General features: G+C 45.9%; 6 non-coding genes across 6 annotated transcripts; all 6 read right to left on the bottom strand.

The window, feature by feature from the left end:
- Positions 1-4,667: 4,667 nt before the first annotated feature.
- Positions 4,668-4,739, bottom strand: trnaq-cug (transfer RNA glutamine (anticodon CUG)). Its single transcript has one exon. It is a non-coding gene; the product is annotated as a tRNA-Gln (tRNA).
- Positions 4,740-7,161: 2,422 nt separating this feature from the next.
- Positions 7,162-7,233, bottom strand: trnaq-uug (transfer RNA glutamine (anticodon UUG)). The gene has a single exon. It is a non-coding gene; the product is annotated as a tRNA-Gln (tRNA).
- Positions 7,234-10,367: 3,134 nt separating this feature from the next.
- Positions 10,368-10,438, bottom strand: trnaq-uug (transfer RNA glutamine (anticodon UUG)). The gene has a single exon. It is a non-coding gene; the product is annotated as a tRNA-Gln (tRNA).
- A 3,047-nt stretch (positions 10,439-13,485) lies between these two features.
- On the bottom strand, positions 13,486-13,557 carry trnaq-cug (transfer RNA glutamine (anticodon CUG)). Its single transcript has one exon. It is a non-coding gene; the product is annotated as a tRNA-Gln (tRNA).
- Positions 13,558-19,928: 6,371 nt separating this feature from the next.
- trnaq-cug (transfer RNA glutamine (anticodon CUG)) lies at positions 19,929-20,000 on the bottom strand. Its single transcript has one exon. It is a non-coding gene; the product is annotated as a tRNA-Gln (tRNA).
- Positions 20,001-20,845: 845 nt separating this feature from the next.
- trnaq-uug (transfer RNA glutamine (anticodon UUG)) lies at positions 20,846-20,917 on the bottom strand. The gene has a single exon. It is a non-coding gene; the product is annotated as a tRNA-Gln (tRNA).
- Between the last annotated feature and the right edge of the window lie 1,235 nt (positions 20,918-22,152).

Raw genomic sequence — 22,152 nt, 5'->3', positions numbered from 1 at the left:
GGCTCGGAGGATAACTTCCAGGGAGTGGTGTTCCCCGTGCTTCTGCTGACGTGTACTTCCAGCTGGCAGAGCTGGTGCATGTGGAAGGTGCTGTCTGAGGAGTCTCGGTGAGTTGATACAGTGCCTCTGGTGGATGGTATACACTGCTGGTACTGTGTCTTGGTGGTTGAGTGAGAATGGGTGTGGATGGGCTGCCTATCTAGTGGGCTGTTCTTGTCTGTGGGGTGTCAAGTGTTGTTTAGACTGCACTCATCCAGGTAAGTGGAGATTGTTCCTAACTGGAGCATTGCAGGTTGTGGACAGGCTCTGGGGTGTGAGGAGGTGAGTTATTGCTGTAGGGTTCACAGCCTCTGACCTGCTCTTGTAGCCACATTGGGTTTACTCCAGTTCAGATTATAATTGATGGTATCCCTTAGGGTATTGATACTGGGAGATTCAGTGACGGTACCAGAGAGCACAGAACACAGAATAGTCCAGCACTGGACAGGCCATTCTGCCCACGATGTTGTGCCGACTTTAATGTTGATTTATACTTAATGTCCTCCTCCTGTGTATCATCCACATCCCTCCATTCCCTTCATATTCACGTGTCTATTGAAAACCCTCTTCAACTCCACCAAACTGCCTGCTTTCATCACTATCCCTGGTAACCTATTAGAGACACCTATCACTCTCTGTGTGAAAAAAACTATCCTCATGTTGCCTTTAAACTTCCCCTTCTAACCTTAAAAGCATGTCCTCTGGTGTTTTACATTTATATCCTGGGGAACAGATTCTAAAATGGCTACCCTACCTATGCCTCTCATAATTTTAGAAACCTCTGTCAGGTCTCCCCAAAGTTGTCCAACCTCTCCTTATAGCTCATGCCCTCTAATACAGGCAGCATCCTTCTACACCCTCTCCACAGTCTCCACATCCTTCCTATAATGGCGTGACCAGATCTGCACACAATAATCCAAGTGTGGTATGATTAACGTTTTATACAGCTGCTGCATGACTTCCTTACTCTGTAATCAATGAAGGCAAGCATGCCACACACCTTCTTTACCTCCTTATCCCCTTGTGTTGCTACTCGTAGTGAACTATGGGCCTGGAACCCAAGATCCCTCTGTACCTCAATGCTATTAAGGGACCTATCGTTAACTGTTTACATTCACCTTTCATTTGACCTCCCAAAGTGCAACAACTCACACTAGCCCGTATTAAACTCCATCTGCCCCTTCTCTGCCCAGATCTGTAACAGGTCTATCTCCTGCTGTATTCATTGCTAGTCCTTTACACTGTCCACATCTCCACCAATTTTGGTGTCATCCTCAACGTGCTAATCCACCCATCTACACTTTCATCAAAGTCATTGATAAAAATCACACATAACAGAGGTACCAACACCAATCCTTGCAGAACATCACTGGTCACAGACCTCCAGCCAGAATAACAGCCTTCCATCCCTACTCTCCAGGGGCAAGCCAGTTCTGAATCTAAACTTGCAATTCACCCTGGATCCTGTGCATCTTTATCTTCTGAATCAACCTAGCATGAGAGACCTTACAAGTGACTTAGTAAAGTCCATGTAGATAAAGTCAACTGCCTTAACCTTCATCAAGCTCCTTTGTCACCTTCTCAAAAAAAAAATCGATCGAGTTTGCAAGGCATGATCTGCTCAGCACAAAGCCATGTTGACTGTCCCTGAACAGGCCGTGCCTTTCCAAATGTGCATAAATCCTATCCCTCAGTATCCTCTCCAATAACTTCCCTACTACTGACCTGAGGCTCACTGGCCTATAATTACCTGGATCATTCCTATTTCCTTTCTTGAAGAAAGGCACAACTTTTGCTACTCTCGAATCCTTTGGGACCTCGCCTGTTGCTAGTGAGGACACAAAGATCTTTGTCAAAGCCCCAACAATCTCCTCACTTGATTCTTTCAATATTCTGGGACATATTCCGTCAGGCCTTATCCTCCTTAATGCTTTTCGGAAGGACCAGCGCTGCCTTCTTCTTAACATCAAGATGTCTCAGCACATTCACATGCCCCACTCTGCCTTTGCTATCCTCCAAAGGCTTCTACCCAGTAATTACCAACACAAAGTTCTCATCTAATACCTCAGCCACTCGCCCTGACTCCCTCTTCCCTCTTTTATCCTTGAGTGGCCCTACTCTCTCCTTAGTTATCCTATTTTCCTTAATGTAAGTGTAAAATGCCTTGGGATTCTCCTTGATACTGCTCACCAAGGATATTTCAAGGCCCCTTGTCTTTCTTAATTGCCTGCTTGAGCATTTTCCTGCTATCTTTATCTTTTACAAGGGCCCAGTCTGATGTTAACTTCCCAAACCTTACATATGCTTAATTTTAGTGAGAAAACAGAAGACTGGGAAACTTTTAAAAACTTACAGAAAGAAACTAAGAAGGTCATTAGGAAAGAAAAGATGAATTATGAAAGTAAGGTGTCATATAATATACAAAAGGATGCTAAGTTATTTTAATATATGAAGACTAAAAGAGAGACAAGGGTAGATATAGGACCAATTGAAAACGGTGCGGGAGAGATTATAATGGATGACAAAGAGATGACAGAGGAACTAAAAGTGTTTTGCATCGGTTTTCACTGTGGAGGACATCAGCAATATACCTGATAGTCAGGGATCTCAGGAGATAGAACTGAGTTCAGTCAATATTACTAGAGAGAAGGTGCTCGGGAAGCTAAAAGGACTAAGAACAGATAAGTTTCCTGGACCGGATGAAGTTCACCTTCGAGTTCTGAAGGAAGTGATTTTACAGATTGCGGAGGCATATGGTGATAATTTTCCAGGCATCAATGGACTCCGGCATGGTTCCGGAGGACTGTAAGGTCGCAAATGTAGTTCCTCTGTATAAGAAGGGTGGGAGGAAGCATAAAGGATATTACAGACCTATTAGTCTGACATTGGTGGTTGGAAAGTTATTGGAGTCGATCCTCAAGGACGAAGTTATGGAATACCTAGAGGTGCGTGACAAGATAGGTCCAAGCCAGCATGGTTTCATGAAGGGAGGATCCTGCCTGATCAACCTGTTGGAGATTTTTGAGCAAATCTCAGGTAGGGTGGATAAGGGAGAGGCTGTGGATGCTGTCGATTTGGATTTTCAAAAGGCCTTCGGCGAGGTACCGCACAAGAGGCTGCTAAATAAGATGAGAGCTCATGGGATTACAGGAAGGATATTAGAATGGTTGGAACATTGGCTGATAGGCAGAAAGCAAAGGGTGAGAATAAAGGGATACTGTACTGGTTGGAAGCCGGTTACCAGTGGTGTTCCGCAGGGGTCGGTGTTGGGGCCGCTTCTTTTTACACTGTGTATTGATGATTTAGATTAAGGTGAAATAGTTTTGTGGCTAAGTTTGCAGACGACACCAAGATAGGGGGAGGAGTAGGAGTATTAAAACAGGAAGGTTGCAGAGAGATTTAGATAGTTTATGAACATGGGCAAAGAAATGGCAGATGAGATTCAATGTTGAGAAATGTGCTGTTGTACACTTTGGAAGAAGAAATAAACGGGCAGATTATTATCTAGATGGGGAGAAAATTCAAAGTACAGAAGTACAAAGGGACTTGGAGCTCCCCGTGCAGGATTCCCTAAAGGTTAACCACGAGGTTGGATCGTCGGTAAGGAAAGTGAATGCTATGTTGGCATTCATTTCAAGAGGTATGCAGCACTGGTGAGACCTCATTTGGAGTACTGTGTGCACTTTTGGGCCCCTTATCTTAGGAAAGATGTACTGATGTTGGAGAGGGATCAGAAAAGATTTACGAGGATGATTCCTGGAATGAAAGGGCCAACATATGATGAGCGTTTGTCAGCTCTTGGACTATACTCACTGGAGTACAGAAGAATGAGAGGGGACCTCATAGAGAGATTTCGAATGTTGAAAGGACTGGACAAAGTAGATGCGGTTAAGCTGTTTCCCTTGGTGGCTGTCCAGGACGAGAGGGTACAGTCTTAGAATTAGAGGGAACCCATGTAGAACATAAATGAGAAGAAATTTCTTTAGCCAGAGGGTTGTGGATTTGTGGAATTCGTTGTCACTTACAGCTGTGGAGGCCCGATCATTGGGAGTGTTTAAGGAAGAGATTGGTAGGTATCTAATTAGTAAAGGTATCAAGGGATATGGGGAAAGACTGGAAATTGGGGCTAGATGGGAATAGTTTAGCTCATGGTGAGCTAACGGAGTAGACTCGATGGGCAGAATGGCCTACTTCTGCTCCTCTGTCTTGTGATCATGTGAACATCCTCCCTTGCTGCCCACAACATCCTCGGATACATCTGCCAAGGCCCCAAGGGTTTATCCACCTTGATGCACTTCAACACCACCAACACTTTCACCTTTGTAATGTTGACATGTTTCGGGATACCACGGTACTCTTACCTGAACTCACTCGATCCCAGGTCCAATGTCACGGTAAATACTGAGGAGAAGTGTTCTTGACAGTCTACTTCTCCGTGATCTTATCGTTTAACTCTCAAATCCCGACAGACCTGCACAACGTAAATCTCAGGACCCATGGAGTTGGACTGAGACTTTGAAGGAAATAAATTGCACAGAAAGCTCAGACGGCTGCTTTGGTTCATCAAAGGTTCCGAGGCACAAACTCTGCATCCATCTGTAAGGGCAGCACAGTACTTGACAGCAAACAGGTTCCACCGAGATTTGAACTCGGATCACTGGATTCAGAGTCCAGAGTGCTCACCATTACACCATGGAACCACAGCGAATGCTGACTGCTTTTCCTGGCCTAACCCTGAACAGTTCGGTTAAGGAGGTAAGAAGCTTATTCCCCGTGGTCAGATAACACCACAACTTTCTCTCGGAGTTGACTGAACTAGAAAGGCAGCCTACGTCGGAAAGTGTTTGTGAGATTTAGAAATTGCTAATTGACTGTTGATATCCACCTCTTAAACAGAATTATATGCCAATTATTCATCATCATTCAGTTGCTCGTGGCAATACCTTGGGCAGAGTAGAGTGGTTTCATCCTGAGACCAGACAACTGAGTATCGAGCCTATTGTTTAGCACTGTCAACACAGTTCACCAGAGCGCTCAGTGAAACACAATTGTTCTCATCTCTGGACGCCATCAGCAGCAAGCCTGACGTTTGCTGATTTAGCAGCACAAAATGTCTGGACCCAGGTTATTAATCAACATCAAGACAAATCAGCGACAATCTCATCTCTGCCAACAATCCCAGGTTTTCACTTGCATGCCCAAAATTTACCAACTTGCCAACAAGCATTAAGGTTCCTCCGAGATTTGAACTCTGATCGCTGGATTCAGAGTCCAGATTTTTCACCATTACACCATGGAACCACAGCAAATGCTGACTGCTTTTCCTGGCCCAACCCTGTACACATGGGCTGACAAGACAAGAAACTTATCCCCCTGTGGAACGATAAAAATGCAGCCACGCATCAGTGTGGACATTATTCAGGACGACCGACACTGTGGTATAATGCGTGAAGTGAGTTTGTGACATTATGCAAACACAGGATGGGTGTGTATCAGAGATACAGAGTCACAGTGAGCTTCTGCAGGGCTAGGTGGTCCAGAGCGCTGTGGTTGTACAGCAGCACTGTGCAAATATGTTTCAGGCTGGTTTTGTGATGCTGTCTTGAGGAAGTCCGGTGTGAGGTGAGTACCGACCAGAGACACTGACAACCTCACTGGGTAGGTCAGAGGATTAATGGCGAGTGTGAAGAGAAACTCTCCGGTGTAAAAAAAAACAGAGAGGGACAATATGGGTTTAGGATGTGCCTGGATTCCTTCTGCAACTGATCACCACGACAACAGCAGATCCACAGACCAAGCAATTGCATCCTCACCACAGGACACCAGGACGACTCAGAGACGATCCTGCCCAAATATGACTGTGAAGTGGTTTGGGATAATTTTCAAAGCTGAACGAGAAGAACAGTCACAATGACGAGGACTGTGATTGCACAAACAGCTGATGCAACAGGGTTACCAAGGTGAACAGGGTCGGTGGATTTTCACTGGTGTCACAAACCAGCAACAAAAGAAACACACTGAGCATGATTCAGTGTTAAAAACTATTTTATTAATCACTACTTATGATAATACGTAAAATAAAAGTTAAAAAAATGTTAGTATGTTAGAATTCAAGAATGTTAAACCTCGAACATTAACCCCAAAACTAAACTCTTCGTGTGTGTGTGTGACAAAGTCCAAAACTCCCAGTTCCGGAATGGTTCTTAAAGTTCAGTTCTGCAAGCCATAAGGTGAAACATGAGCAAGGGCTTCTTCAACAACCACCGTTGTCTGAAGATAAGATGTAGATGTAGAAAAACATAGAGAGAGTACATACGAAATCCAAATGTTCCACGATGGAACCCAAACGACACTTCAGTGTTTACTCGGTAGTGACTTCCTCACCCCGAAAAGCATCCGAATTGTGGTCGTCCACACACAAATACCTGTTTCCTTCTACAGGTCAGCAACAAAGTGAACTCCACCGGATTACTTCCAACTTCCATACATGGATTTCAGTGGCAAACACAGTTATTGTTTCTGATCCATCGATAGAGAAAACAAGCAGGCTGGTGTCTCTCTCCCTTCTCTCTCTCTCTCTCCTTCTTCTTCTTCTGACTTCTTCAACAACGTCATTACGTCCTTTATCTTCTATTGACGTAAGCACGCCCCACACACACATACACACACACTCTCTATCTTAAAGGGACTTTCACTGAGTCCATAACACTGGAAGGAAGTGTTAATTGCTGTTGACACCAGGAAGTTGACAGAACAGAGTGCGGGGCTGCATTTTCTGTGTAAAACACACAACAGATTGCAACTCAGTAGAAATGCCTGTGAGCTGTTTCTCTGCCGGGACGTGAAAAAATTGCTTGTCTCCGGAGATCGGACCGCTGAGCGTCGACTCTATTATTTACCACTGTCCACGTAGTTGACTAGAACGCTCCACGAAACACTCTGGTTCACAGCCCCAGACAGCACCATCTTCAAGTCTGCTTTCTGCTGACTTAGCAGCACAAAGCACAGGCTGGGTTACTAAATAACTGACGGAACAACGCACCACATCCCCAACTCTGTCAAGAAGCCCGGACTTTCAACTACCACGTCCTAAATTGGCCAGCTGTCAAATCACCAGGAATAAGGTTCCACCGAGATTCGAACTCGGATCGCTGGATTCAAAGTCCAGAGTGCTCACCATTACACCATGGAACCTGCACACTGCACTGACAAGTCCCTTCTCTCTGTCTCCCCCACCAGGAGAATGTCTCATTCCAGCTGGAGGGGCTTGTCACCTGCTACAAACTCCTTTCCAGACAAGAATGAATCACCACACCCAACACCTCTTGAGACCATGATTTGGACTGAAGCCTTGAACGATGCGTTGAACATGGGTGCTAACAGGGATCGTGCTGGAATCTCTGCTCTTTGTGATGTACATTAATGGCATGGACGTTAAAAGAGAAGGTATGAGTGGTAGGTTTTCACAAAAATTGGTGATGTATAGGATGAGGAAGGTTGTCTCAGGCCACAGCAGGATACAGATCAGTTAGAAAGTTGGGCAGAGGTTGGCAGATGGAATTTAATCCTGTCAATTGACAGCAGATACTTATGCATGTCATCTAAGCGTGGCAAATCTCCGATAAATGGTGGGACACCAGGGAATGTTGAAGACCAGAGAGACTTCGGGGTCCATGTCCATCGTATGTTGAAAGTGGCAAAACAGGTGGATGGGACGGTGATGAAAGCGGACAGCATGTGTGCCTCATTGTTCAGGGCACAGAACAAAAGAGTTGCAAAATATGTTGCAACTTTATGAGTGAGGCCACACTTGCAGAATTGTGTGCAGTTCTGGTCTCCACGATATAGAAAGGACGTTATTGCAATGGAGAGAGTGCGGAGGAGACTCACCAGGATGTTGCCTGGATTGGAGAACTTTAGAGGAGAGATTGGACAGGCTGGACTGGAGTTCCCTGGAGTGAAGGAGCCTGAGAGGTGACCTAATAGATGTGTATAAGATTATGAGAGGCAGAGAAAATGCGGACTTTCAAAATCTTTTTCTCATAGTTGGGAATCAACAACAAGAGGGCATAGGTTTGAGGTGGGGGGAAGGTGGTTAAAGGGGATTTAAAGGGTACGTGTTTTACACAGGGAGAAATTCGATAGGCTGGGCTGGTGTTCCCAGGGTAGAAATCTCAAGTACCAGGGACATGCATTTAAGGTGAAGTAGGAAGTTGAAAGGAGATGTGCGGGTCAGATTGTTCACAGTGAGCGGATGGTTCCCGGAACAGGCTGCTGGTGTGGTGGAAGGAGATAGTGGCTTTTAAGACGATGTTAGACGCAGGAATATACAGTGAATGGAAGGATGTGGATCATGTGCAGGCGGGAGAGGAATTGTTTAATTTGGCATCATGTTTGACGCAGACATCGTGGGGTAAAGGGCCTGTTCCTGTGCTGTACTGTTCTGTGTTCTATGACAGACGTGTTTCGGATTATAAGAGGCAGGTATAAGGCAGACAGTAAACATCATTGGTTGCAGATCAGCAACAAGAGGGCACAAGTTTATGGTGGGAGGAAGCAGTTTTAAAAGGGATCTGAGGGGTAAGTGTTCACACAGAGAGTGGGTGATATCGGAGCGCGCTGTCGGAGGATGGGGTGGAATCAGACCAGCAACAACTTGAAGGGACATTTACAGAAACACCTAACAGAAAGACACAGAAGGACACGGCCCTCATGCAGGAAGATTGCAGTAGTGTTGATGGGCAAATGGTCGGCACGGATGTGGTTGGCCAAAGGGCACATTGCTGTGCTGTACAACACAATCACTCCATGACCGCTGGTCACTGACGTACAGTCAGAAACGCAAGCCCTACCCTACCCCCTGACTTATGTTACCAAGACAATTTTGGATCCAATCTTCCCTTGGTCCCAGTGGCTCGAAACGTTTCGATCAGTCTTAAACGCCTGTCCTTGTCAAAGGCCTCACTGAAGTCCAACGTCCACTGAACTGTCCTCATTAATAAATTTAGTTACCTCTTCAAAACATTCAATCAGATTACTGAGGCTGTATTTTCCATGAACAAAGCCACACTGACCGCCCCTAAGCAATCCCTGCCTTTCCAAGTCTGGATCAATCCTATCCCTGAGAGTTACCTTTAATAATTTCCCTGTCAGAGATGTCAGACTTACTGAAGTACAAGTACCGGACCCTTCCCTGTGGCCCAGCCGGTATAAAGGAGCACATTTGTTCACAGGCTGTCACAGGGAACCTGATCTCTGGCCAGTGAAGTCTCCATCAGAGCTTCAGCCATGTGTTCCGTTGTGTTCCCCACCAGCCTGCGAAACATCTCCTCACCCTGGGGACATTCACCCTTATTTGGTACAAAAGATTTAATATCTGTTCGTTTTTATACCTAACATACGTAAAGTGTTCAGTGTGGTTTCATCTGAATTAGCTTGTAATCCCGGAAGAACAGTAAGAATAATGATGCTTCAGCCCAAGTGTACAGAGTTGGGCCAGGAAAGCAGTCAGCATTTGGAGCAGGAGAAGCATGCCAAGGCCACAAGGTGTGAAGTGAGTATCGACCAGCGACACTGACCACCTCACTGGGAAGGTCAAAGTATCAATGGGGAGTGTGCAGAAAAAAAACTCTCCAGTGCACAAAAACAGAGAGAGACAGTACGGGTTCAGGATGTGCCTGGATTCCCTCTGTACCTCATCACCACGACAACAGCAAATCCAGAGACCAAGCAAACATGTCTTCACCACAGGACACAAGGACGTCTCAGAGACGATCCTGCCCAAATATGACCATGAATTGGTTGGGATAATTTTCAGAGCTGAACGAGAAGAAGTCATAATACCCAGGGCTGGGATTGCACAAGCAGCTGATGCAACAGGGTTACCAAGGCTTACAGTGTCGGTGGATTTTCAGTGGCAGGAAGTATTAAATGTTGTGAAGAGCAGGAAGCTGACAGTTCAGAGTATGTCGATGCATTTTCTGTGTAAAATCCACAACAGTCTGTAACTCAGTGGAAATGCCTGTCAGCTATTTATCTGCAGGGCCGTCAATAAACTGCTTGTATCCGGAGACCGGACAGCTGAATGTCGACTCTGTTATTTAATGCTGTCCAGGTAGTTGACCAGAACGATCCACAAAATACTCTGTTTCACAGCCCCAGACAGCACCAGCTGCAAGTCTGCCCTCTGCTGATTTAGCAGCTCAGAGGACAGACTGGGGTTACTAAATAACTGAAGGAGCAACGCACCACGTCCCCAACTCTGCCAAGAAGCCCGGCCTTTTAATTTGCACGTCTTAAATTGGCCATATGCCAAATCACCAACAGTAAGGTTTCACCGAGATTCGAACTCGGATCGCTGGATTCAAAGTCCAGAGTGCTACCATTACACCATGGAACCTACACACTGCCCTGACATGTCCCTTCCCTCTTTCTCCCCTCCAGGATGATGTCTCATTCCAGCCGGTGGGCTTGTCACCTGCTGCAATCTCCTTTCCAGACAAGAATGAATCACCCCACCCAACACCTCCTAAGACCCATGAATTGGACAAGAGCCTTGAATGATATGTTAATGTGGTGTACCACAGCGATCGGTGCTTCTATCTGTGCTCTTTGTGATGTACATTAATGACATGGACGTGAGTGGACAAGGTATGAGTGGTCGATTTTCACAAAAAATTGTGATATAGATATTGAAGAACATTGTCTCAGACTACAGCAGGATACAGATCAGTTAGAAAGTTGTGAAGAATGTTGGCAGAAGGATTTTAATCCTGACAAGTGTGAGGTGATACTTTTGGCAGATCATCCAAGGGTGGGACTTGTCCAATAAATGGTGGGTCACCAGGGAATGTTGAAGAGCAGAGAGACCTGGGGTCCATGTTCATCTTACCTTAAACTGCAACACAGGTCGATAGGATGGTGAAGAAGCCGGATACCATGTGTTCCTTATTGGTCAGGGCACGGAACAGAAGATTTGCAATATTATGTTGCAACTTTATGAGTGAGGCGACAATTGCAGAATTTCGTGCAGTTATGGCTTCCACAATAGAGAAAGGACGTGAATGCACTGGAGAGAGTGCAGAGGAGACTCACAGGATGTTGCCTGGATTGGAGGACTTTAGTTAGGGGAGAAATTGGACAGGCTGAGTTGGTGTTCCCTGGAGTTAAGGAGGCTGAGAGAAGACCTGATAGAGGTGTATAAGATTATGATAGGCAGAGAAAGTGTGCATGATCAAAATCTTTTACCCGTGGTTGGGAATCAACAACAGGAGGGCACAGGTTTAAGGTGGGATAAAGGAGGTTCAAAGTGGATTTAAAGTGTACGTGTTTTACACAGGGAGAGATTGGATAGGCTGGGCTGGTGTTCCCAGGAAGAAATCTCAAGAACGAAGGGACATGCATTTTAGGTGAGAGGGGGAAATTTGAAAGATGTGCCAGTCAGTTTGCTTACACAGTGAGCGGAGGGTTACTGGAACAGGATGTGGTTGTGGTGGAAGGAGGTAGTGGCATTTAAGAGGCTGTTAGACACAGGAATATGCAGGGAATGGAAGGATGTGGACCCTGTGCAGGCGGGACAGAAATTGTTTAATTTGGTACCATGTTTGACGCAGACCTCGTGGGACAAAAGGCCTGTTCCTGTGCTGTACTGTTTTGTGTTCTATGACCGACGTGTTTCAGTTTATAAGCGACAGGTGTAAGGCAGATAGTAAACATCATTTACCTCTGGTTGCAAATCAACAACAAGAGGACACTGATTTAAGGTGGAGGAAGGAGGTTTAAAAGGGACCTGAGGGGTAAGTTTTTACACAGAGAGTGAGTGATATCGGAACGCGTTGCCGGAGGAGGGGGTGGAATCAGACCAGCACCACATTGAGGGGACATTTACGGAAACACCTAGCAGAAAGACACAGAACGACAGGGCCCTCCTGCAGGCAATGGCAGTACGGTTGATGGGCAGATGGTCGGCACGGATGTGGTGGGCCGAAGGGCACATTTATGTGCTGTACAACACAATCACTCCACGACCGCTGGTCACTTACTTACAGTCAGAAACTCAAACACTCCCCCACCCCCTGCCTCATGTTACCAAGTCAATGTTGGATCCAACCTGACCTGGGTCCAATTGGCTCGAAACCTATGTATCAGTCTACAACGCTGGTCCTTGTCAAAGGCCTCACTATAGTCCAACGTCCACTAAACTGTCCTCGTGAATACCTGATTTACCTCTTCAAAACATTCAATCAGATTACTGAGACTGGATTTCACATGTACAAAGCCACACTGACCTCCCCTAAGCAATCCTTGCCTTACCAAGTCTGGATCAATCCTGTCCAAAAGAGTTACCTATAATAATATACCTGTCAGAGATATCAGACTTACTGAACTACAAGTACCTGACCTTTCCCTGTGGCCCATCCGGTATAAAGGAGCACATTTGTTCACCTCCTGTCACAGGGAACCTGACCTGTGGCCAGTGAGGTCTCCATCAGAGGTCCAGCCATGTACTCCATTGTGTACCCCACCAGCCTGCGAAACATCTCCTCACCCTGCAGACTTCCACCCTTATTAGGTATAAAACATTTAACATCTGCTCATTCTTATATGTAACATGATAGAAGTGTTACGTGTGGTTTCAGATGAATTGGCTTGTAATCCCGAAAGAACAGTCAGATTTTAATGATGCTTCAGCCCAAATGTACAGAGTTGAGCCTGGAAATCATTCAGCATTTAGGCCGGAAGAAGAATGCCAAGGCCCAAGGAATTTATCCACCTTGATGCATTTCAACAATACCAACACTTTCTCCTTTGTAATGTTGACAAGTTCCGGATACCACGGTTATCTTCCCTGAACTCACTCGTTCCCAGTTCTGAACGTCACGTTAAATACTGAGGAGAAGTGTTCATTTAACACCATCCCCATCTCCCGTGTCTCCACACATAGATTCCCACAGTGATCTCCCAGATCCTCTGCATCCTTAAGGTTACCCCATTTTCTTAAGACGATGCATCACAAAACCAACCTGAACCACATTTGGACAGTGCTGCTGTATAACCTCAGCAGTCTGGACTACCTGAGCCTGCTGAAGCTCACTGTAACTCTGATACCCTCCCATTCTGTACATAAAGTCATAAACTCACCTCACACATGATACCACAACGCAAGTTATCAAACTGACTGCACAATCTGGCTTCTATTCTTCTACAATGAATGGACTGAAATTGTTGAAGATTCTCATGGATCTCCACTTCTCGTTAATCTGATCGTTTAACTCATAATCCGACAGTCCTTCATAATGTACGATCTCAGGACCCATGGAGTTGGACTGAGACCTTGAATGAAATGAATTGCAGGGAAAGCTCTGATGGCTGCTTTGGTTCATCAAAAGTTCCGAGACACAACCTCTGCATCCATATGCAAGGGCAGCACAGCACTTGACAGCAAACAGGTTCCACCGAGATTTGAACTCGGATCGCTGGATTCAGAGTCCAGAGTGCTCACCATTACACCATGGAACCACAGCAAATGCTGACTGTTTCTTTGTGGCCTAACCCTGTACACTTAGGCGAAAGAGGCAAGAAACATATCACCCTGTGGAGCACTGAACATGCAGCAATGTGTCAGTGTGGACATCCTTCAGGCAACCGACACTGAGGTATAACATGTGAACTGAGTTGGTGACATTATCCTCACACAGTGATCTTCTGCACGGTCAGGTGTTCCAGACCACTGTGGTAGTACAGCAGCACTGTGTAAATGTGTTTCAGGCTGGTTTTGTGATGCAGTCTTGTGGAAGTCCGGTGTGAAGTGAATATCGACCAGAGACACTGAACACATCACTGGGAAGGTCAAAGGATTAATGGGGAGTGTGAAGAAAAAAACTGTCCAGTGTACAAAAACAGAGAGGGACAGTACGGGTTCAGGATGTGCCTGAATTCCCTCTCAACCTGATCACCATGACAACAGCAGATCCAAAGACCAAGCAACGACATCCTCACCACAGGACGCCAAGACATCTCAGAGACGATCCTGCCCAAATATGACACTGCGAATTGATTTGGGATAATTTTCAAAGCTTAACAATAAGAACAGTCATAATAACAAAGACTGGGATTGCACAAGCAGCTGATGCAACAGGGTTACCAAGGTGTACAGGGTCGGTGGATTTTCAGTGGCAGGAAACGTTAAATGCTGTGAACACCAGGAAGCTGGCAGTTCAGAGGGTGTCGCTGCATGTTCTGTGTAAAATCCTCAACAGTCTGTAATTCAGGGGAAATTCCTGTGAGCTATTTACCTGCAGGGACGTCAATAAACTGCTTGTATACGGACAGCTGAATGTCGACTCTGTTATTTAACGCTGTCCAGGTAGTTGACCAGAACGCTCCACAAAATACTCTGGTTCACAGCCCCAGACATCACCAGCTGCAAGTCTCCCTTCTGTTGACTTAGCAGCACAAAGGACAGACTGCTGTTACTAAATAACTGAAGGAGCACCGCACCACATCCCCAATTTCGGCAAGAAGCCCGGCCTTTCAACTTGCACGTCGTAAATTGACGAAATGCCAAATCACCAACAGTAAGGTTCCAGCGAGATTCGAACACGGATCGCTGGATTCAAAGTCCAGAGTGTTCACCATTACATCATGGAACCTGCACACTGCCCTGACATGTCCCTTCCATCTTTCTCCCCTCCAGGATAATGTCTCATTCCAGCTGGTGGGACTTGTCACCTGCTGCAAATTCCTTTCCAGACAAAATTGAATCACCCCACATAACACCTCTAAAGACCCGTGAATTGGACAAAAGTCTTGAATGATATGTTAATGTGGTTTACCACAGCGTTCGGTGCTTCTATCTATGCTCTTTGTGATGTACATGAATGACATGGACGTGAGTGGACAAGGTATTAGTGGTCGGTTTTCACAAAAATATTGTGATGAAAATATTGAAGAAGGTTGTTTCAGTCTAAAGCAGGATACATATCAGTTAGAAGATTGGGAAGAGTATTGGCAGATTGAATTTAATCCTGACAAGTGTGAGGTGATGCTTTTAGCAGATTATCCAAGGGTGGGACGTGTCCGATAAATGGTGGATCACCAGAGAATATTGAAGAGCAGAGAGACCTTGGGGTCCTTGTAAATCATAGCTTGAAAGTGGCAAAACAGGTGGATAGGATGGTGAAGAAGCCGGATAGCATGCGTGCCTCATTGGTCAGGGCACAGAAGAGAAGAGTTGCAATATTATGTTGCAACTTCATGAGTACGGCCATACTTGAAGGATTGTGCGCAGTTCTGGTCTGCACAATAGAGAAAGGACGTGCTTGCACTGGAGGGAGTGCAAAGGAGACTCACCTGGATTTTGCATTAATTGGAGGACTTCAGTTAGGGGAGAGATTGGACAGGCTGGGCTGGTGTTGCCTGGAGTGAAGGAGGCTGAGAGGTGACCTGATAGAGGTGTATAAGATTATGAGAGACAGAGAAAGTGTGGATGGTCCAAATCTTTTTCCCATGGTTGAGAATCAAATACAAAAGGGCACAGGTTTAAAGTGGGATAAAGGAGGTTTTAAGGGGATGTAAAGTGTACGTGTTTTACACAGGTAGAGATTGGATAGGCTAGGCTGGTGTTCCCAGGACAGAAATCTCAAGAAGGAGGGGACATGCATTTTGGGTGAGGGGGAAAATTTGAAAGGAGATGTGCCAGTCAGGTTACTTACACAGTGAGCGGAGGGTTACTGGAACAGGCTGCGGTTGTGGTGGAAGGAGAGAGTAGCATTTAAGAGGCTGTTAGACACAGGAATATGCAGAGAATGGAAGGATGTGGATCATGTGCAGGCGGGGGAGGAATTGTTTAATTTGGCATCAGGTTTGACGTAAACATCGTGGGACAAATGGCCTGTTACTGTGCTCTACTGTTCTGCCTTCTATGACAGACGTGTTTCGGATTATAAGAGGCAGGTATTAGGCAAGATAGTAAACATCATTTACCTCTGTTTGGAGATCAAAAGTAGAGGGCACAGGTTTATGGTGGGAAAAAGGAGGCTGAAAGGTGAGTTTTTACACAGAGAGTGGGTGATATCGGAGAGCGATGCCGGAGGAGGGGGTGGAATCAGACCAGCACCACATTGACGGGACAAGTACAGAAACACCTAACAGACAAACACAGAAGGACACGGCCCTAATGCAGGCATATGTGAGTCGTATGGATCGGCAAATGGTCGGCACGGATGTGGTGGGCCGAAGGGCCCATTTCTGTACTGTAAAACACAATGATTCCATGACCGCTCGTCACTGACTTACATTCGGAAACGCAAACACTCCCCCAACCCCTGCCTCAAGTTGCCAAGTCAACGTTGGATCCAACCTGTCCTGGGTCATGGGCTGGAAACGTTTGGTTCAGTCTATAACGCCGGTCCTTGTCAAAGGCCTCACTGAAGTCCAACGTGCACTGAACTGTCCTCGTGAATAAACTGAGTTACCTCTTCAAAACATTCAGTCAGATTACTGAAGCAGGATTTCCCATGAACAAAGCCACACTGACCGTATCTAAGCAATCCCTGCCTTTCCAAGTCTTGATCAATCCTGCCCCTGAGAGTTACCTTTAATAATTTCCCTGTCAGAGATGATAGGCTTACTGAGCTACAAGTAGCTGGCTTTTTCATGTGCCCCGGCCTGTTATAAAGGAGCACATTTGTTTACCACCTCTCAAAGAAAATCAAATCTGTGGCCAGCGAAGTCTCTGTCAGAGCTCCAGCCATGTGATTCGTTGTGTCCCCCACCAGACTGCAACACATCTCCTCACACTGTGGACATCCACCCTTATTTGGCATGAAACATTTAACATCTGCTCATTCTTATATCTGACATGGTTAAAGTGTTCAGTGTGGTTTCCGATGAATTGGCTTGTAATCCCGAAAGAACAGGGAGACCTTAATTATATTTCAGCCCAAGTGTACAGGGTTGGGCCAGGAAAGCAGTCAGCATTTGGTCCAGGAGCAGCATGCCAAGGCCCCAGGGATTTATCCACCTTGATACACATCAACTCCACCAACACTTTCTCCTTTGTAATGTTGACATGTTTCGGGATACCACGGTTCTCTTCCCGGAACTCACTCGTTCCCAGTTCCGACGTCACGGTAAATACTGAGGAGATGTGTTCATTTAACGCCTTTCCCATCTCCCGTGTCTCCACACATGGATTCCCACAGTCATCTCTCAGATCCTCTGTGTCCTTAAGGTTACCGCATCTTCTCAAGACGATGTATTACAAAACCAGTCTGAACCACATTTGCACAGTGCTGCTGTATAACCACAGCGGTATGGTCGACCTGAGCCTGTACAAAGCTCACTGTGACTCTGTAACTCTGATACACTCACATCCTGTATAAGGATAATGTCATAAACTCACCTCACAGATTAAACCACATTGTAAGTAATCAAACTGACTGCCAAATCTGGCTTCAGTTCTTCTCATCAGTCTGTTTCTCAATGAATGGACTGAATTTTTTGAAGATTCACGTGAATCTCTACACTTCCTTCAGCTGATCGTTTAACTCATAATCCGACAGTCCTTCACAATGTACGATCTCAGGACCCATGGAATTGGACTGAGACCTTGAACGAAATGATTTCTGAGAAAGCTCAGATGGCTGCTTTGATTCATCAAAAGTTCCGAGGCACAATCACTGCATGCATCCGCAAGAGCAGCACAGCACTTGACAGCAAACAGGTTCCACCGAGATTTGAACTCGGATCATGCAGTCCAGAGTGTTCACTATTACACCATGGAACCACAGCAAATTCTGACTGCTTTTCCTGGTCCAAACCTGTACACTTGCGCTGAGGTGACAAGAAGCTTATCCCCATGTGGAGCAATGAGGATGCAGCAATGTGTCAGTGCAGACACCATTCAGGACTACCTACACTGTGGTATAACGTGAGAAGTGAGTTTATGACATTATCCTCACACAGGATGGGAGGGTATCAGTGACCCGGAGTCACAGTGAGTTTCTTGAGGGTCAGGTGGTCCAGACCGTTGTGGTTATCTAGCAGTACTGTGCAAATGTGATTCTGGCTGGTTTTGTGATGCAGTCTTGAGAAAGTACGGTGTGACATGAGTATCAACCAGGACACTGACCAGCTCTCTGTGAAGGTCGAAGGATTAATTGGGAGTGTGATGAAAAAAACTCCTTAATGTACCGAAACAGAGGGGACAACACGGGTTCAGAATGTGCCTGAATTCCCTCTGCACCTGATCACCACAACAACAGAAGATTCACAGACCAAGCAACTACATCCTCACTACTGGACACCAGGACGTCTCAGAGACGATCCTGCCATATATGACTCTGTGAAGTGGGTTGGGATCATTTTCAAATCTGAACGAGAAGAACAGTCATAATAACCAGGACATGGATTGCACAAGCTGCTGATGCAGCAGGGTTGCCAATGTGTTCTGGTTCGGTTGCTTTTCAGTGGCAAGAAGTGTTAAATGCTGTGAACACCAGGAAGCTGACAGTTCAGAGTATCTCGCTGCATTTTCTGTGAAAAACCCACAACAGTCTGTAACTCAGTGGAAATGCCTCTGAGCTGTTTATGTGCAGGGACGTGAATAAACAGCTTTTACCCGGAGACCGGACCGCTGAGTGTAGACTCTGTTATTTAACACTGTCCACGTAGTTGATCAGAACGCTCCACAAAATACTCTGGTTGACAGCTCCAGACAGCACAAGCTGCAAGTCTGCCTCCTGCTGATTTAGCAGCTCAAAGTACAGACTGGGGTTTCTAAATAACTGAAGGAGCCACGCACTACATCCCCAACTCTGCCAAGAAGCCCGGCCTTTCAACTTGCACTACTTAAATTGGCATTTACCTGGCTTTTTCCTGTGGCTCGACCTGTATAAAGGAACACATTTGTTCTCCAACTGCCAGGGAAAACCAAATCTGTGGCCAGTGAAGTCTCCATCAGAGCTCCATCCATGTGCTGCGTTGTGTCCCCCACCTGTCTGCGAAACATATCCTCACCTTGTGCACATTCACCCTTATTTGGTATAAAACATTTAACATCTGTTCATTCTTGTATCTAACATGCGTAACGTATTCCGTGCGGTTTCAGATGAATTGGCTTGTCATCGCTGAAGAACAGGGAGACTTTCATAATGCTTCATCCCAAATGTACTGGGTTGGTCCAGGAAAGCAGTCAGCATTTGGGCAGCAGAAACATGCCAAAGCCCCACGGATTTATCCACCTTGATGCACTTCAACACCATCAAAACGTTCTCCTTTGTAATGTTGATATATTTCGGGATACCACAGTTCGCTTCGCTGAACTCACTCGTTCCCAGTTCCGAAGGTCACGGTAAATACTGAGGAGAAGTGTTCACTTAACACATTGCCCATCTCCCGTGTCCCCACACAGAGATTCCCACTGTGATCTCTCAGATTCTCTGTATCCTTAAGGTTACCTCATTTTCTCAAAACGATGCATCACAAAACCAGCCTGAACCACATTTGCACAGTGCTGCTGTATCACCACAGCGGTCTGGACGACATGAGCCTGCAGAAGCTCACTGTAACTCTAATACCCTCCCATCCTGTCTAAGGATAATGTCATAAACTCACCTCACACATAATACCACATCGTAAGTAATCAAACTGACTGCCAAATCTGGCTTCAATTCTTCCCCTCCGTCTTCTTCTCGTTGATCTGATCGTTTAACTCATAATCCGACAGTCCTTCATAATGTACGATCTCAGGACCTATGGAGTTGGACTGAGACGTTGAATGAAATGCATTGAAGGGAAAGCTCAGACGGCTGCTTTGGTTGATCAAAAGTTCCGAGGCACAACCTCTGCATGCATCCGCAAGGGCAGCACAGCAGTTGACAGTAAACAGGTTCCACCGAGATTTGAACTCGGATCGCTGGATTCAGAGTCCAGAGTGCTCACCATTACACCATGGAACCACAGCAAATTATGACTGCTTTTCCTGGTCCAACCCTGTACACGGGCTGAGGTGACAAGATGTTTATCCCCCTGTGGAGCAATGAAGATGCAGCATTGTGTCAGTGTAGATATCATTCAGGACTACTCACACTGTGGTATAACGTGAGAAGTGAGTATGTGACATTATCCTCAGACAGGATGGGAAGGTATCAGTGATCCGGAGTCACAGTGAGATTCTGCACGCTCATGTGGTCCAGACCGCTGTGGTTAACCAGCAGCACTGTGCAAATATGTTTCAGGCTGGTTTTATGATGCAATCTTGAGAAAGTCCGGTGTGAAGTGAGTATCGATCAGAGACACAGGCCACCTCACTGGGAAGGTCAAAGGATCAATGGGGAGTGTGATGTAAAAACTCTCCAGTGTACAAAAACAGAGAGGGACAGTCCGGGTTCAGAATGTGCCTGGATTCCCTCTGCACCTGATCATCACGACAGTTAGGAGTGTGTCGCTGCATTTTCTGTGTAAAACCCACAACAGTCTGTAACGCAGTGGAAATGTTTGTGAACTGTTTATCTGCAGGGACGTGAATAAACCTCTTGTGTCTGGAGACCGGACTGCTGAGTGTCGATTCTGTTATTTAACTCTGTCCACGTAGTTGACCAGAACGCTCCGCAAAATACTCTGGTTCAGAGCACCAGACAGCACCAGCTGCAATTCTGCCTTCTGCTGATTGAGCAGCACAAAGGACAGACTGGAGTTTCTAAATATCTAAAGGAGCCACACACCACATCCCCAACTCTGCCAAAAAGCCCGGTCATTGAACTTGCACGTCCTAAATAGGCCAACTGCCAAATCACCAGTAGGAAGCTTCCACCGGGATTCGAACTCGGATCGTTGGATTCAAAGTCCAGAGTGCTCACCATTACACCATGGAACCTGCACACTGAGCTGACATGTCCCTTACATCTTTCGCCCCTCCAGGATAAAGTCTCATTCCAGCTGGAGGGACTTGTCACCTGCTGCAAACACCTTTCCAAACAAGAATGTATCACCCACCCAATACTTCCTAAGACCCATGAATTGGACAAAAGCCTTGAATGATATGTTAATGTGGTGCAACACAGCGATCGGTTTTTCTATCTCTGCTCCTTGTGATGTACATTAATGACATGGAACGAGTGGACAAGGTATGAGTGGTCGGTTTTTAGAAAGAATTGTGATGTAGATAATGAATACGGTTGTCTCAGTCTACAGCAGGGTACAGGTAAGATAGAAAGTTGGTCCGAGAGTTGTTAGATGGAACTTAATCGTGACAAGTGTTGAGCTGATACTTTTGGCAGATCATCCAAGGGTGGGACGTGTCCGATAATGGTGGATCACCAGCGAATGGTGAAGAGCAGAGAGACTTTGGGGTCCATGTCCATCGGACCTTGGAGTGGCAACGCAGGTGGATAGGATGGTGAAGAAAGCGGATAGCATGTGTACCTTATTGTTCAGGGCACAGAAGAGAAGAGTTGCAATATTATGTTGCAACTTTATGAGTGAGGCGACACTTGCAGAATTGTGTGCAGTTCTGGTCTGCACAATAGAAAAAAAGACGTAATTGCACTGGAGAGAGTGGAGAGGAGACTCACCAGGATGTTGCTTGGATTGGAGGACTTTAGTTAGGGAAGAGATTGGACAGGCTGGGCTGGTGTTTCCTGGAGTGAAGGAAATTTAGAGGTGACCTGATATAGGTGTATAAGATTATAAGAGGCAGAGAAAGTGTGGTGGTCAAAATCTTTTTTGCATGGTTGAGAATCAAATACAAGAGGGCACAGGTTTCAAGTGGGATGACGGAGGTTTAAAGGGTATTTAAACTGTACGTGTTTTACGCAGGGAGAAATTGGATAGGCAGGGGTGGTGTTCCCAGGATAGAAATCTCAAGAACGAGAAGACATGCATTTTAGGTGAGAGGGGGAAAGTTGAAAGGAGATGTGTCAGTCAGGTTGTGTACACAGTTGAGCGGAGGGGTACTGGAACAGGCTGCGGTTGTGGTGGAAGGAGAAAGTAACATTTAAGAGGCTGTTAGACACAGGTCTATGCAGGGAGTGGAAGGATGTAGATCATGTGCAGGCTGGGGAGGAATTTTTTAATTTGGCATCATGTTTGACGTAAACATCGTGGGACAAA

Source organism: Pristis pectinata, chromosome 37 (genome assembly GCF_009764475.1).
Source record: "Pristis pectinata isolate sPriPec2 chromosome 37, sPriPec2.1.pri, whole genome shotgun sequence".
Classification (NCBI taxonomy): Eukaryota; Metazoa; Chordata; class Chondrichthyes; order Rhinopristiformes; family Pristidae; genus Pristis; species Pristis pectinata.
The sequence above is the reverse complement of the archived record's forward strand: the minus strand, read 5'-3'. Positions and strand labels throughout refer to the sequence as shown.